This window comes from Hyaena hyaena, unplaced genomic scaffold (assembly GCF_003009895.1).
Source record: "Hyaena hyaena isolate Hyena2069 unplaced genomic scaffold, ASM300989v1 scaffold_746, whole genome shotgun sequence".
In the NCBI taxonomy this organism is placed as follows: domain Eukaryota; kingdom Metazoa; phylum Chordata; class Mammalia; order Carnivora; family Hyaenidae; genus Hyaena; species Hyaena hyaena.
The window spans coordinates 112,052-126,331 of NW_024081371.1; positions in this window are offsets into that span (position 1 = coordinate 112,052).

A 14,280-nucleotide genomic window follows, 5' to 3' on the forward strand; every position below is an offset into this window, starting at 1 on the left:
AGTCTTTGGGTGAATGTAGTTTCTCCAGGAGTTCCCTCATGCCCTGACAGAGTAAAGGTAGAGGAAGGTGGCAAGAGGTCCATCTGTTTGGTATTCAGGCTTTGATTTAATCACTCCTTTTAACCCTCCTTTCACAGTGACCCACCAATGTGACTAGTGTCTCCAAGTCAAAAGTCTTTCCTATTTCAGAAAATAAATCTCAGTCTCCTGAGGTGGTGGTGGCCAAAGTGTTCAAAGGGCTTATATGGTTATGAGTGTGTGTGTAGAGGGAGATGGTAGTCCTTTGGTTATATGAGGTTGGGAAGGGGGCCCTTTCTACATAGACTTTGACCCTGACCTCAAATTCTTAGTCAGCCCTGATTCTTACTTCTTGAGAAGATCCTCTCTTCTTCTCTGAGCACCACTGTGGTCAATTAGGTTGTAACTTTCTCTGTTCTGCTAAGGTCCACTACTGCTCTACCATCTGATTGCCATGCAAATGACATTTGTTAAAATTTCTTGTCTGCTATAGTCTCTTTTATTATGTTTGCCCTTTGGACTCTATACTTAAAATTTTTTTTAACTTAACTGTATGTGGTTAATTTTCCATTTTTGACAAAGGTATTTTAATATATTTCATGGGTTTTTAAAAATTTTTTAAATGTTTTATTTATTTCTGAGAGAGAGAGAGAGACAGCATGAGCAGGAGGGTCAGAGAGAGAGTGAGATACAGAATATGAAACAGGCTCCAGGCTCTGAGCTGGCTGTCAGCACAGAGCCTGATGCACGGCTTGAACCCACGAACCATGAGATGATCTGAGCCTAAGTTGGATGCTTAACCGACTGAGCCACCCAGGCGCCCCAACATATTTCATGTTTAATTCTGTATTCCACTTGGATTTTTTATATACGTGAAGTAGGATGTCAATTTAAAATTTTTCCTCCAAATGGAGAGTGACTTGTCAATATCATTTATAGATTAAATAAGTTGAAGTGCTATTTTAATCATACTCTTTACTAAGTTTATAGACACATATACATAAATATATCTGGATTTTAAATTTTTTAAAAAGCTTATTATTTTGAGAGAGAGAGAAAGCATGAGTGAAGGAGGGGCAGAGGGAGAAGAGAGAGAGAATCCCAAGCAGGTTCTGCACTGTCAGTGCAGAGCCCCATGCAGAGTTCAAACTCACGAACTGTGAGATCATGACCTGAGCTGAAGTTCAGTGCTCCCTCAGCTGACTGAGCCACCCAGACGTCTCTGTTTATGGATTTGAGTCTGAGCTCACTACATTGTTTTCATTGTTCTAGTTGACTAACTGTAGTGGCTGACAGTTTTAATTGCTATAGTTTTTTATTACTTGTTTTGGTATTTAATTGATGTGGTGGCCATATCAGTGCACCATTCAGATCTCCTTCAAGAGAATCTACTCTGGGGAGCATACTTGACTGACAGACAGCTGCCACTGCTTTGGATCCACCAGTGCATTTGAGCTGAGACCATAAAGACCTTGAGGTGCTCCTAGCCAGTAGCTGAGCACGGCAGGAGTACTACTATACTTGTCCTTTACTGTCCAGTGTAGAACTTCTCCATTGGGCACCTATGGCTTGGGGAACTTCTTCGCAGTCAGGAGGAGACTTTCTTGGAACTACACTATCATTTGAAGCTCTTTCCACCCAGTATTTCCATCCCTTCTTTCTTTTGCAGAGGCCAAATTTGTATTATGGTCTGTAGGCTCAGCTCTCCATGTCAGTTCCTGAGCCTGTCTGTTTTATTCTTCACAGATATTTCCTCCAGTCATTATTTTACATGTTTAATCCCTTCTTGGCATCTGTGTCTCTGAGGGCTGGAACTGACATATGTGGTGCAGGGAGTGGTATAAGAAATCAGGCAGTAAGATGGGGTTTGGGGAATAGTTGACTCAGTCCTTGGCACAAGGTGGCCACTTGACTAATGATTTGACAAGTAGTGACCTAGGAAAACTTCCCATAAGAGGGGAATGCTATTGTCCGTATAGTGATTTATGCGTTTGAAAAATATGGGGAAAACAGTGCCCACAAGGATAGCAGAGCTGGCCTTTTAAGTTATACTACTGCCTTGCAGGGGGCAGTTGAGGGCATTTAACACACAAAGCTAAGTTTGGGAGCCAGGAGGCCTCTTTGGGCTTCACAAAAAGGCCCTTTTTCCTTCAGTGTTAAGAACAGACGTGGGATTTGACAGAGTTACAGAGCTCTAAAGATATTTGGATACTTAGCCCAGGGGAAGGATGGGGAGGTCTTCTGTGCATTTAGGGCCCTGATTGGGAAATCCTGAAGCTTGAAATATGGGGCTAGTGTGGTACAGCACCTCCCTAAGGAATGTGATGAAAACCTCAAGACAAGGGAAGGCGACCTGGCTATGTGCACGTGTGCGACGTTCATCATGACTCTGTAACATAGACCGCCCATTCAGAATATATGTAACCATATATGGAGACACAGGAGCAAAAATTGTACAAAAGGCAACCCCCCGCTGCAATCAGGGCTCAACCTTCTGGGTCTTACCCCACTGAACCTGTGCTGGTATAAATAAAGTTGCTTCCTGGAAAGAAAAGCCTTGGTGTCCAACTCTCTGTGTGTGACTCACCACTGCATTTTGTGGGGGCTCACCCAGGAGGTGGAGATGGTGTTTTACCTGTCTTATCGCGGGGGTATGAACCACGAGAGGTGAACTTACCTGGTGCCAGAGGACCGCTTGATCCATGTGTGCTAGGGTGGGGACCCGGGATGCCAAAGGAACCCCGTGAGGCCCAAGAACCACCTAAAGGAGCACTGCTTATCAGACTGGTGAGAGCCAGGGTTCATTTTGGTAGAACCCTAAGGGTTCGTTTTGCCTCCCCCTAGAGGCAGAAGGGGAGCCTGATCACCTCCCAGAGTTGCCTGAGTAGTTCCATAAGAAACAAAACCACAACTCCAAGGCTTTGAGCAGTGGGTTGGAGTCACCCTGTGACTGTGTGTGAATGAGATGGACAGCGGAGAGGTTCTGACCTGACCACTAGGCTGAAGCTGGTTTTTTAGCCCCAATCCATGGTTCTCTGGTGACCTCATATGGCTTAGGACTGCGGCAGACTTCTTGGGACTCTGATTTGGGTCAGGGCTTTATACTGAACCCACCAATGCTAAAGAGGCACCTGAAATATCTCCTAGAGGAGAGCGGCCATAAACGGACAAAGCGAGTGTGCATCCTCTCCAAATTAGTCCCTCCCTTACCCCCTTTTCCTCTTTTGTGCATGGAAGTTGTCTGTTAGGGGAAGGAAATGGGTGGAAAGCAGAGTAAACCGACTCCCCTAGAGTGTATGTTGAGAGATTTCAAAAAGAGATATTCAGTAGATTATGGTGTGAAATTAACTCCTGGAAAGCTCTGGACATTCTATGAAATTGATTGACCATCATTTGGGGTGGGTTGGCCCTCCAAGGCCTCGCTTGATAAGGAACTAGTTGGCGGAATGTTTAAGGTTGTTGTGGGGGATCCAGGCCACTTCAACCAATTTCCTTACATTGACTGTTGGCAAGACCTGTACCTCTCCCAGCCACCTTGGCTAAAAGTCTGTTGAAGAGAATTGTAAAGTTAGGATGGCTCATGTCACGGCTTCCTCCAAATGCCGGCCCAAAACTAAAAAACCTGTACTGTTGGGAGACCCTGAGAGGACCCCACCGCCATATATCCCCTGTACCCCTCACAGCCACTTGCGCCTCCAACTGCCCCAGCTGCCAAAACCCCACCAGAGCCTGCCCCTAGTCCTGAGGCCTTGCCATCTCTAACATCACTGGCCTTTCCAGATGTGGCTGGCTTGCCCTGACTGCCAGTCCTAACACCATATACTCCTCCTGGAAGGTGACTGGGAGATCAGGCCAGCAGAGACAGTCCTTCCCTGCAGCAAAACTGGAGAGCTCTACAGATGCTACTGAGGGAAACTAGGGGACCTGTCTATTATGTTCAGGAAGGCTAGGTCTGAGGAAGGCGCATGTTTTTGTGTACTAACTTTTTACTACTATGGACCTCCTAAGTTGGAAGCATCATTTTCCCTCCTATACAGAGAAGCCCCAGGCTATGATTGAATGAATACAGTCCATAATTCAAACCCATAAATCTACCTGGAAGCACTGTGCCAACTTCTGACCCTCTTTGACACAGAGGAGTGTTGCCAAAATACGCAGGCAGCCCTAAAATGGTTAGAGGAGAAGGCCCCCGCTGGGACACTAGACACTCAGGTTTATGCTGAGGCTCACTTCCCTGGGGAGAACCCCAAATGGGACCCAAATGACTCAAGTGTAGATGTACGGTTTGCAAGGACTGAATGGTATCAATAAGCCCTTCTAAATGGCATGAAGAAAAGGGGGGAAAGGGCCATAAATATGAGTAAAACATCAGAAGTGTTTCAGGGACCCAAGGAGAGCTGGAGCGAGTGCTATGAGAGACCATGTGAGGTATTTCATTTCTACACCCCTTTTAATCCAGAGGTTCCTGTTAACCAGTGGATGGTCAATGTGTTTTTCATAGGTCAGCCCCAAGGGACATCAGTGCAGGCTGCAAAAGCTAGAGGGCTTCACTGGCATGAGTGCCAGTCAGTTGCTGGAAGTAATAACTAAGGTGTTTTGTCTACTATGACCAGGCAGCACAGAGGCAAGAATACTGGAAAATGCAGAAAAAGGGAAACTTGTTTGCTGTTGCCTTGGTGGAGGGGCCAGAATGCTCCCAGAAAGATGCCCTGCATGAACAGGGCAGGGGCCAAAAAGGGGAACGGCAGGAAGGATCATCTAGTCTAGAACCAAAGTTAGCATGGAACCAACGTGGTCACTATCATCAGGAGGGCTACTGGAAAAACAAATGTGCCCCTGGCTGATACCAACCAGCATCACCACCTCATGGGGCCCCCAAAGATGATTTGTGGGTCTAACTGATATGGAGGACTAGGACAGATGGGGCTCTTATTTTGTTAGGCCCCCAAGAGCTTATGGTCCAAATGAATGTGGGAGGCAGACCCACTGACTTCATAGTAGATACTGGGAAGGACCACTCAGTGGTGACCCAGCCCATGAGCCCCCTCTCACAGAGGCAAGCCACCATGGTGGGGGCCATGGGCAGTTGGACATGCTGTCCCTTCCTGCTGCCTCAGCTATGTAATTTAGGTGTCCATGAAGTCATCCATGAATTTCTGTACCTCTCCAACTGCCCCATGGTTATAATGGGCCAGGACCTGTTGGGAAAGCTACAGACCCAGATAACTTTCAACTCCCATGGACAAGCTGCTCTGACCCTATGAAAGTCGGAAGCAAAGGTTATGACCCTCATGATTCCCCAAGGGGGAGAATGGCATCTCTACAGCCTCATGGAGGTGCTACAACAGGGACCTGAGCTGCCCTTCAGGGTACCAGGGGTGTGGGCTGAGGACAACCCACCAGGACTGGCCTCCAGTGTTGCAGAACTAATGCCAGGGCAGGGCCCATCTGACAGAAAGTATTTCATCCCTTGTAAGACACAGATGGGGATGCAGAAGCACCTGGAGAGACCTCTGAAATACAGGTTCCTCCAATCCTATCGGTCATCTTGGAACATGCCTCTCACCTACCAGTCCAGAAGCCAGGCACTGATGACTGTCACCGGTCCAAGACCTTCACGCAATAAATCAGGCTGCCATCACCTTGCACCCGGTTGTCCTGAACCCATACACTCTCTTGGGTCCTAACCCCCCACCAAAGCTGCCTTCTTCACATGCCTAGACCTCAAGGATGCCTTCTTTTGCATATGCCTGGCCCCACAGAGTCAACCAATCATCATCTTCAGTGGAAGAGTCCTGAAAATGGTGACGACGGCCAGACTGGGCCAGATTGGGGTTCAAAAACTCCCCAACTATTTTCTTTATTTTTTTAATAGCTTATTGTCAAGTTGGTTTCCATATAACACTCAGTGCTCATCCCAAGTGCCCTCCTCCATGTCCATAATCCCTCTTTGCCTCTCCCCCACCCCCATCAGCCCTCAGTTTGTTCTCCGTACTCAAGAGTCTCTCATGATTTGCCACCCTCCCTCTCCAACTCTTTTCTCCCCTTCTCCTCCCCTATGGTCCTCTGTTAAGTTTCTCCTCTTCCACTTATAAGTGAAAACATATGGTCTCTGTCCTTCTCTGCCCAACTTATTTGGCTCAGCATAACACCCTCAAGTTCCATCCATGTTGCTACACATGGCCAGATTTCATTCTTTCTCAATGCCATGTAGTATTCCATCGTATAGATAAACCACATCTTCTTGATCCATTCGCCAGTTGATGGACATTTAGGCTCTTTCCATGATTTGGCTATTGTTGAAAGTGCTGCTATGAACACTGAGGTCCAACAGTGTAGGAGGGTGCCCGTTTCTCCACATCCTCGCCAGCATCTAGTCTCCCGATTTGTTCATTTTAGCCACTCTGACTGGCATGAGGTGGTATCTCAGTGTGGTTTTGATTTGTATTTCCCTGATGAGGAGGGGCGCTGAGCATCATTTCATGTGTCTGTTGGCCATCTGGATGTCCTCTTTGGAGAAGTATCTGTTCATATCTTCTGTCTACTTCTTCACTGGATTATTTGTTTTTTGGGTGTGGAGTTTGGTGAGTTCCTTATAGATTTTGGATACTAGCCCTTTATCTGATATGTCATTTGCAATTATCTTTTCCCATCCTGTCAGTTGCCTATTACTTTATTGATTGTTTCTTTTGCCATACAGTAGGTTTTTATCTTGATGAGGTCCCAGTAGTTCAGTTTTGCTATTCTCTTGCCTTTGTCAAGTGTCGAGTAAGAAATTGCTGTGGTTGAAGCCAAGGAGGTTGTTTCCTACTTTCTCCTCTACAGTTTTGATGGTTTCCTGTCTCACATTCAGGTCCTTCATCCATTTTGAGTATATTTTTGTATATGGTGTAAGAAAGTGATCTAATTTCATTCTTTTGCACGTTGCTGTCCAGTTCTTCCAGCACCATCTGTTAAAGAGGCTTTTTTCCATTGGATACTCTTTCCTACTTTGTCAAATATTAATTGGCCATACATTTGTGGTTCCAATTCTGAGTTCTCTATTCTATTCCAAGTTATGTCTAGGGGGAGGTCTCTGTGCCTTTTGGATTTCAGTGTCTGTTTCCTTCTCCAGATTGGGAAGTTCTCAGCTATAATTTGTTCAAGGACTCCTTCAGTGCCTTTCCCTCTCTCCTCCTCTTCTGGAATTCCTATGATAAGGATATTGTTTGATTGTATCACTCAGTTCTCAAACTCTTCTTTTGATGCTCCTGGATCAGTTTATCCCTTTTTCTTGGCTTCCTCTTTTTCTATAATTGTGTCTTCTAATTCACCTATTTTTCTCTCTGCCTCTTCAGTCCGTGCATCACACACCTCCGTTTTGTTTTGCACCTCATTTATAGCATTTTTTAATTCATCACAACTATTTTTAAGGTCCATAATCTTTGTAGCAATAGCTTCTCTAATGTCTTTCATGCCTTTTTCAAGCCCAGTGATTAATTTTATGACTATTGTTTTAAATTCTTTTTTTTTTAATTTTTTAATGTTTTATTTATTTCTAGGAGAGAGAGAGAGAGAAAGAGAGAGACAGCGTGAGCAGGGGAGAGTCAGAGAGAGAGGGAGTCGAGTCACAGACTCTGAAACAGGCTCCAGGCTCTGAGCTGGCAGTCAGCACAGAGCCCGACGCGGGGCTCGAACCCACAAACCTCGAGATCATGACCTTAGCGAAAGTCGGATGCTTAACCGACTAAGCCACCCAGGCGTCCCTGTTTTAAATTCTTATTAAGTTATATTGTTTATATCTGTTAGAGCACTTCTTGAGCTGTCACTCCTTCCTGGAATTTCTTTAGAGGAGAGTTCTCCCGTTTCATCATTTTGGGTAGCTTTCTGCCTCTTGTTAGTTTTAAAAAGCTTGTTATGTGCTCTGCACCTGCGAGTACTATTATCTTAGAGGAGGCTTATTGACTGTCCAGGGCCTGTCCTTTCAGGTAGTGTTCTTTTAATGGTTTCTCTTGGTCTCTCTTGTTGAGACTCTGGTTATTTTATTTCCCTATTCAAATTGATATTTGGGACTCTCCACCCTGTGTACTTTTGCTTGTTTCTTGAGGTAACCCTGCAAAGGAAAACAAACAGGGAACAAAAGCACACACAGGCACAAAGAAATCAAACCAAAAGAAAGAAAAAAACCAAAAGACAACAACAAAACTGCAAAAGACAAAGGACAGCCTAAAAGCATAAAACCAGAAATCCCATCTACAAATAAAGAGTAGTGTGCTGATGGAGGAGCATATACAAAGAGAAAAATAACAGGGGTGGGGAGAAACAAAAGTTGAACATTGACCAGGCAGAGAGACTAAAAGGCTTAATTCAGATAAAGAAAAAGGAGAATAAGGCAGGAGGTAAGGAGAAAAGAAAAGACAAAAGGAAAGAAAGAAAAGAAGAAAAAAAAGATAATGTTCACCAGAAAAACTATATAGTCTGATTATTTGAGAGAGAGAGAAAGGAAGGTAACAATGGAAATAGCACATGCATCAAGTGAATGGATTATATATGCCTGTTTAAGCGAACCTGTAACCAGAAAATCAGAAAACCTGGTCTAGTGGAGGGGAGAGATAAGGATGAGATAAGGGAGAATATCTGTCTGAATAGCAAGAATTGATCTAGAGTCAATCACGGCAATGCCTCAATGTTGATCTTTGGAGAGGGTCTGCTTCTGTATCCAGGTTCCTGTAACCCAGCTACATTACGCAGATGGGTGTGGTTTGGTGTAGGTGAGTCTCGCCTCCACTATGCTTCCTCGGGCCCCACCTGGGTGGTTGTGGGCAGAAAAATGGCGATCCTCCAGTCCGTTCTTGAACCAAGCATTGGAAAACACTCTTTTGGGTCTCATCTCACTGTGCTGCGGACACAGCCAAGGTGAGCCAAGTTTTATATCCGGTGCCCAGCTTGGTTTCCAGATCTTACTCTTTTCAATAATAGTACCGCCCCTGAGTGTAATCCTGCAAGCCCAGGCACTTCCTACTAGGGAATCAGGGGATTGAGTATGGGACTGGTTCCTCTTGAATCTGACTACAACTGCCATCCCCCTACACCTGGCCCAAAGACATCTCAACAGTTAGAGATGGGATTTCTCTCTGAAAGCCCTGCAGCTAGAGATGGGATGATACGAAGTCTCTCTGTCCTGGCCTAGCTTTTTTTCTCCCTTCCAGGGACTGTTCTGAGATTCCCCAGTTGCTTTTTTTCTTATTGTCTCACCACAGACAGGGATCCCTCTTCTCTATGCCTCTGTGCCCTGGCCCGTTTTTGTCTTCCCCAGTTCGCAGCCATGCACCTATGAGGCTGTCTTTTTAGTGGACTCCATCTCTTCCTCCTAGCCTCTTGCCATTCAGAGTTGTTTTTTTTGTTTTGTTTTGTTTTGTTTTGTTTTGTTTTGTTTTTTGGCTTCAGCCCTTTGTTGGAAAGATGCAGGCGGGAGATAATGAACTCCCTACTTCTCTGCCACCTTGCCACCCTCCTCTGCCCCCCCAACTATTTTTGACACTGCATTAGCTTCAGACCTAAAAGCCTTCCCAGTAGATCAACATGGCTCTTTCTTGCTTTAGTATGTAAATGACTTTCTGCTAGCTGGAAGGTCTCAGGAAGATTGCATGGAAGGAACTTACCCTCCTATGGGAACATGGCTACAAGGCCTCAAGGAAAAAAGCCCAAATCAGTCAAAAGAAAGTCAAATACCTTGACTTTTATCTTTCACAGGTGTGCCAACTCGGCCTGGAGAGAAAACAGACCATTTGTTCAATCCTGGTCCCATTGACCCAATGTCAGGTTCAGGAGTTTCTCAGGGCTGCAGGTTTCTTTCGAATCTGGATACCTAACTTCTTGGTCTTACGAGGTCACAAAAGTAGGAGAGTAGGAACCTTTATTATGGGAGCAAGTACGGCAAAGGGCCTTTGAAGGGATCAAATGGGCCCTCACCAGCACGCCTGGTCTGGGGCTCCAAGACATGTCCAAGTCCTTTTTGTATGTTCATGAGCCTACTGGCATCGTGGTGGGAGTCCTAATCCAGATTTGGGGTCATGGCATTGCCTGGTGGCATCTCTCTTCAAGCAGCTTGATTCTGTTGCCCAAAGCTGGCCACCGTGCCTACAGGCACTTGCAGCCATGGCCCTCTACGTGTCTGAGGCTAACAAGCTAACTATGGGACGAGAATTGACAGTTCAGGTGCCATATTCAGTATTGACATTAATGGAGTGCAAGGGACAATACTGGCTAACCAATGCCCAGATGATCATATCTCAGGGAATGCTATGTCAGAACCTGTGTATTCACCTAAAAGTAATGTGGACCCTGAACCCTGCAACCCTACTGCCTGTTAGGCCAGATCAACCAGATCATGACTGGGTTGAAATCATGGATGAGATGTTCTCCAGCTGACCAGACTTGAGGAACCAGTCCCTCAAGGACCCCAATGCTGAGTATTCCACCGATGGTAGCAGTTTTGTGAAAGAGGGAGAATGCCTTGCAGGGTACTCTGTGGTAACCCTGGAATTCTGTCATTGATGCCAAACCTCTGCCAAAGGGGACTTCAGCACAGAAGGCAGAGCTCATCGTGCTAACCTGAGCCCTCCAACTGGTGGCAGGGATATGTGTTAATATACACAGACTCTAAGTATGCCTTCACCACCCTCCATATACATGGGGCTTTATATAAAGAGAAGGACCTAATAAACTCAGGAGGAAAAGACAAAGTATGGTAAGGAAATCCTTGAACTCTTAGATGCTATTTGGGCCTCTAAAAGAGTGGCAGTAATACATTTTTGGGTACATCAAAGAGGAGACACCGTGGCATCACGGGGAAACCATAAGGCAGACTGAGGCAAACCTTGGGGCCTCCCAAAGTAACAATGGAATCAGTGGCTTTAACTGCCACACTGTTCCCTAGTCCACTGGTAGAATGGGACCCAAATTACTCACAACATGCGAGTACCTGGTTTAAGACTGAAGATGGAAGCTATCTTCAAGGTGGATGGTGCAAATTTGAAGATGGCCAAATAGCAATTCCTGAGGAGGCCCTGGCTCCAGCTTTTGTCAAGCAGTTCCGTAAGGAAAACCATATTGGCGGGACAGCTCTTGAGACTACGTTGAACCAACATTTCTACGTCCCTCTACTCTCCTGCATAGCCTAAGCAGTATGCAAGCAATGTGAAACATGTGGCTGGAATAACCCACGTCAGGGACCCAAGGCTATCCCTGGGGTGCAGAGTGTTGGGGGAGCCCCATTTGAAAATATGATGGTGGACTTCATTGAGTTTCCCTGGGTCAGAGGCTGTAAATATGTATTGGTCTTTGTGTACACTTTCTCAGGCTGGGTGGAAGCCTTCCCTAATTGTGCAAAAAAGGCACATGAAGTGTCCTAACTTCTAAAAGAAACCATTCTTGGGGCGTCTGGGTGGCTCAATTGGTTAAGTGTTTGACTTCGGCTCAAGTCATGATCTCACAGTCCGTGGGTTCGAGCCCCGCATCGGGCTCTGTGCTAACAGCTAGCTCAGAGACTGGAGCTTGCTTCGGATTCTGTGTCTCCCTCTCTCTCTGACCCTCCCCTGTTCACACTGTCTGTCTGTCTGTCTGTCTGTCTCTCTCTCAGAAATAAATAAAAACATTTAAAAAAAAATCATTCTTTGATTTGTGATCCCTATCACTATAGGGTCAGATAACAGGCCAGCTTTCATCGTGGAGGTGGTGCGATTGGTGGCATAGGGGTTAAAGATCACCTGGAAGTTACACACGGCATACCGAACCCAGACTTCTTGGAAGGTGATATGAATGAACAGAACCCTGAAGCTACAATTAAGTAAACTATGTCAGGAAACCCACCTACACTGGGACCAGGTGTTGCCAGTCGTCTTGTTAAGAATCACGTGTAGCTCCAGTAAGCAAATAGGGTTCATCCTTTATGAAATCCCTTATGGATGCCCTCCCCACATTATCAAGGATGTAGAGGGGGAATCTAAATGAGGTAGGCAATTAACCCTGAGGCAACAGATGTGGGTCCTTGGTTTTACTCTAATTACTTTACACCACTGGGTTAGGGAGCGATTACCTGTGAGTCTGACCACAGACCCTCACCCTTTAAACCAGGAGATGCTGGGTGAAGAAGTGGAATATCCAACCCCTAAAACCCCTCTGGAGGGGCCCATTCACTGTCATTTTGTCCACCCCTACTGCAGTAAAGGTAGCCGAAGTGGGTCTCTGGATTCAACACAGCATAGTGAAGCTGGCATCTTAAAACTGAGGGTGCATTCCTGATCCTTCAACGCCATGCAAGCTGACCACACAGAAGAAGCAATCTGCAAATCCAGAGGCTCTGGGAGACTGCAGCCCTGCTTTAGTCACTCTGGAATCTGACTAATCAGACGCTTGAGGAGTCGACAGTCTGGTGGAACAAATACAATGTCCTTATTTTCTAGCTCTGTTTCCTTAATGTAATGCACTGCCACCCCTTGTTTCTTGCTGTTAACTGGTTCTTGCTCTACTTTTCACCATAGGATTGGCAGAGACCATCCCAGCCAACTGGAAGTGTGAGAGGTTTCTGTTACCACTCACCTTCCCTTTGTGGATAGGATGCTTTGTTGTTATTGGTTGCTTCTAATCTGGACCCCTTCTGTAGACCTAGATTCCTCATTATGTGACCCATGTATTCACAAAACTAGGTCAGGCCAGGGAGTCACTTAGACTTTACTGTACCATACCCACTTCTCATGCAAAGGAAAAGTCCTGGGACCTGAAGACACAATAAGACCACCTATTCTATCTGCCAATGGGAGTCAATACACTTGCTTTGACCCACAATACTCCCCTAGTGAAGATTGATTAGAAGTCTAATCCTACCAAGGAGGGGTGGGGGTGGGGGGAGCTTGGTCAGCAGGACACAAATTGCTAACTGCAAATGACCAGTGTCAATTCTGTGATGTATGTGCGGTTATAGATACTGGCCCAGAGGCATCTGTCATACGATAAAAGCAAGCACTTGTCATAGAAGTCCCAAAGACTCTTGATATACCATGTGCAGGCTTAGATGGGGAATGGTAATACCAACTTAATGACAAATACATGTGTGAAGAAAATGGTTTATGTGCCTATACACCTGAGTTTTTATGCCCCAGCTGGAGGTGTGTTTCATGGGCTACTTGGAGAAAAGGCACAACAGCCCTCCTTCAGAAGGGGGCTGCTACATCAGGTTGTCAACCAAAGGCCTATAACCCTGTTAATTTTACCATCAACTCAGGAGATTCCAAATGGCAATGGGGCACCTGAATTGGCATCTGGATTCGTGGGCAAGGCAGAGATCCAAGAACTGCTACATTTCAAGAGAGTCACTTACTACTGTCCATCCAACCACCTTTCATTAAGCCTTCCAATCCTTCTATGAAGAAATAAGTAGTCCCCCACCCATTTCAGTCTTAGCAAGGAACTTGTTTCTAGCCCTAGCAGAGACTTTATAGTCCAGACTCTAAAGATCTCTTCTTGCTATGTATGCAGGGGAAGCAACATGGGGAGTGGGGGGGTGGGGAGGTCAATGGCCATGGGAGGCTAGAGAATTGGATCCCTGCAAGCCTTATAATGGGACAGAATACCCCAGTCCTACTATCAGGGTTTGGCTCCTCAAAACCTCAGTTATTGAGGAAAAACTGCCTTGCCTGTTTGCGGGGGGGAAGAAAGTTCACCATCTCTGTTGGAAGCTTAATGTGCCTAGGCCAAAGATTTTATAATACAGCCGCCCAGGAAACCCAATGGTGGGTGTCTCCAGATCACCTTGAGCCAGATCCGCACCCCTTGTCTAACTTCTCTCATCTCCAAGAGGCCTGGGACAATGTAGACACAGCCATCAAATAGTGGGCCCCAGGTGGACTATACTGGATATGTGGAAGGACAACCTATACCATACTCCCCCTAGGCTGGGCAGGGTCATGTGTGCTGGGAGCTATTCATCTATCTTTTTTCTTGCTCCCACTTGCCAGAGGGGAACACTTGGGAGTCTTAAGTTTATGGGGATAGGGAGACTCAGAGGAAACGACGTGCCCTACAAGTTGGCAACTGGAAAGATGATGAATGGCCTCCTGAGCGTATAATCCAATATTATGGTCCTGGGCAGAGGATGGGTCCTGGGACTACTGCACTCCCATTTATGCTAAACTGCAGAGTCAGATTGCAAGCAACTAGAAATTATAACAAATGAAATTGCCAGAGATCTTAACTTACTAGCCAAGCAGCAAGCCAAAATGCACA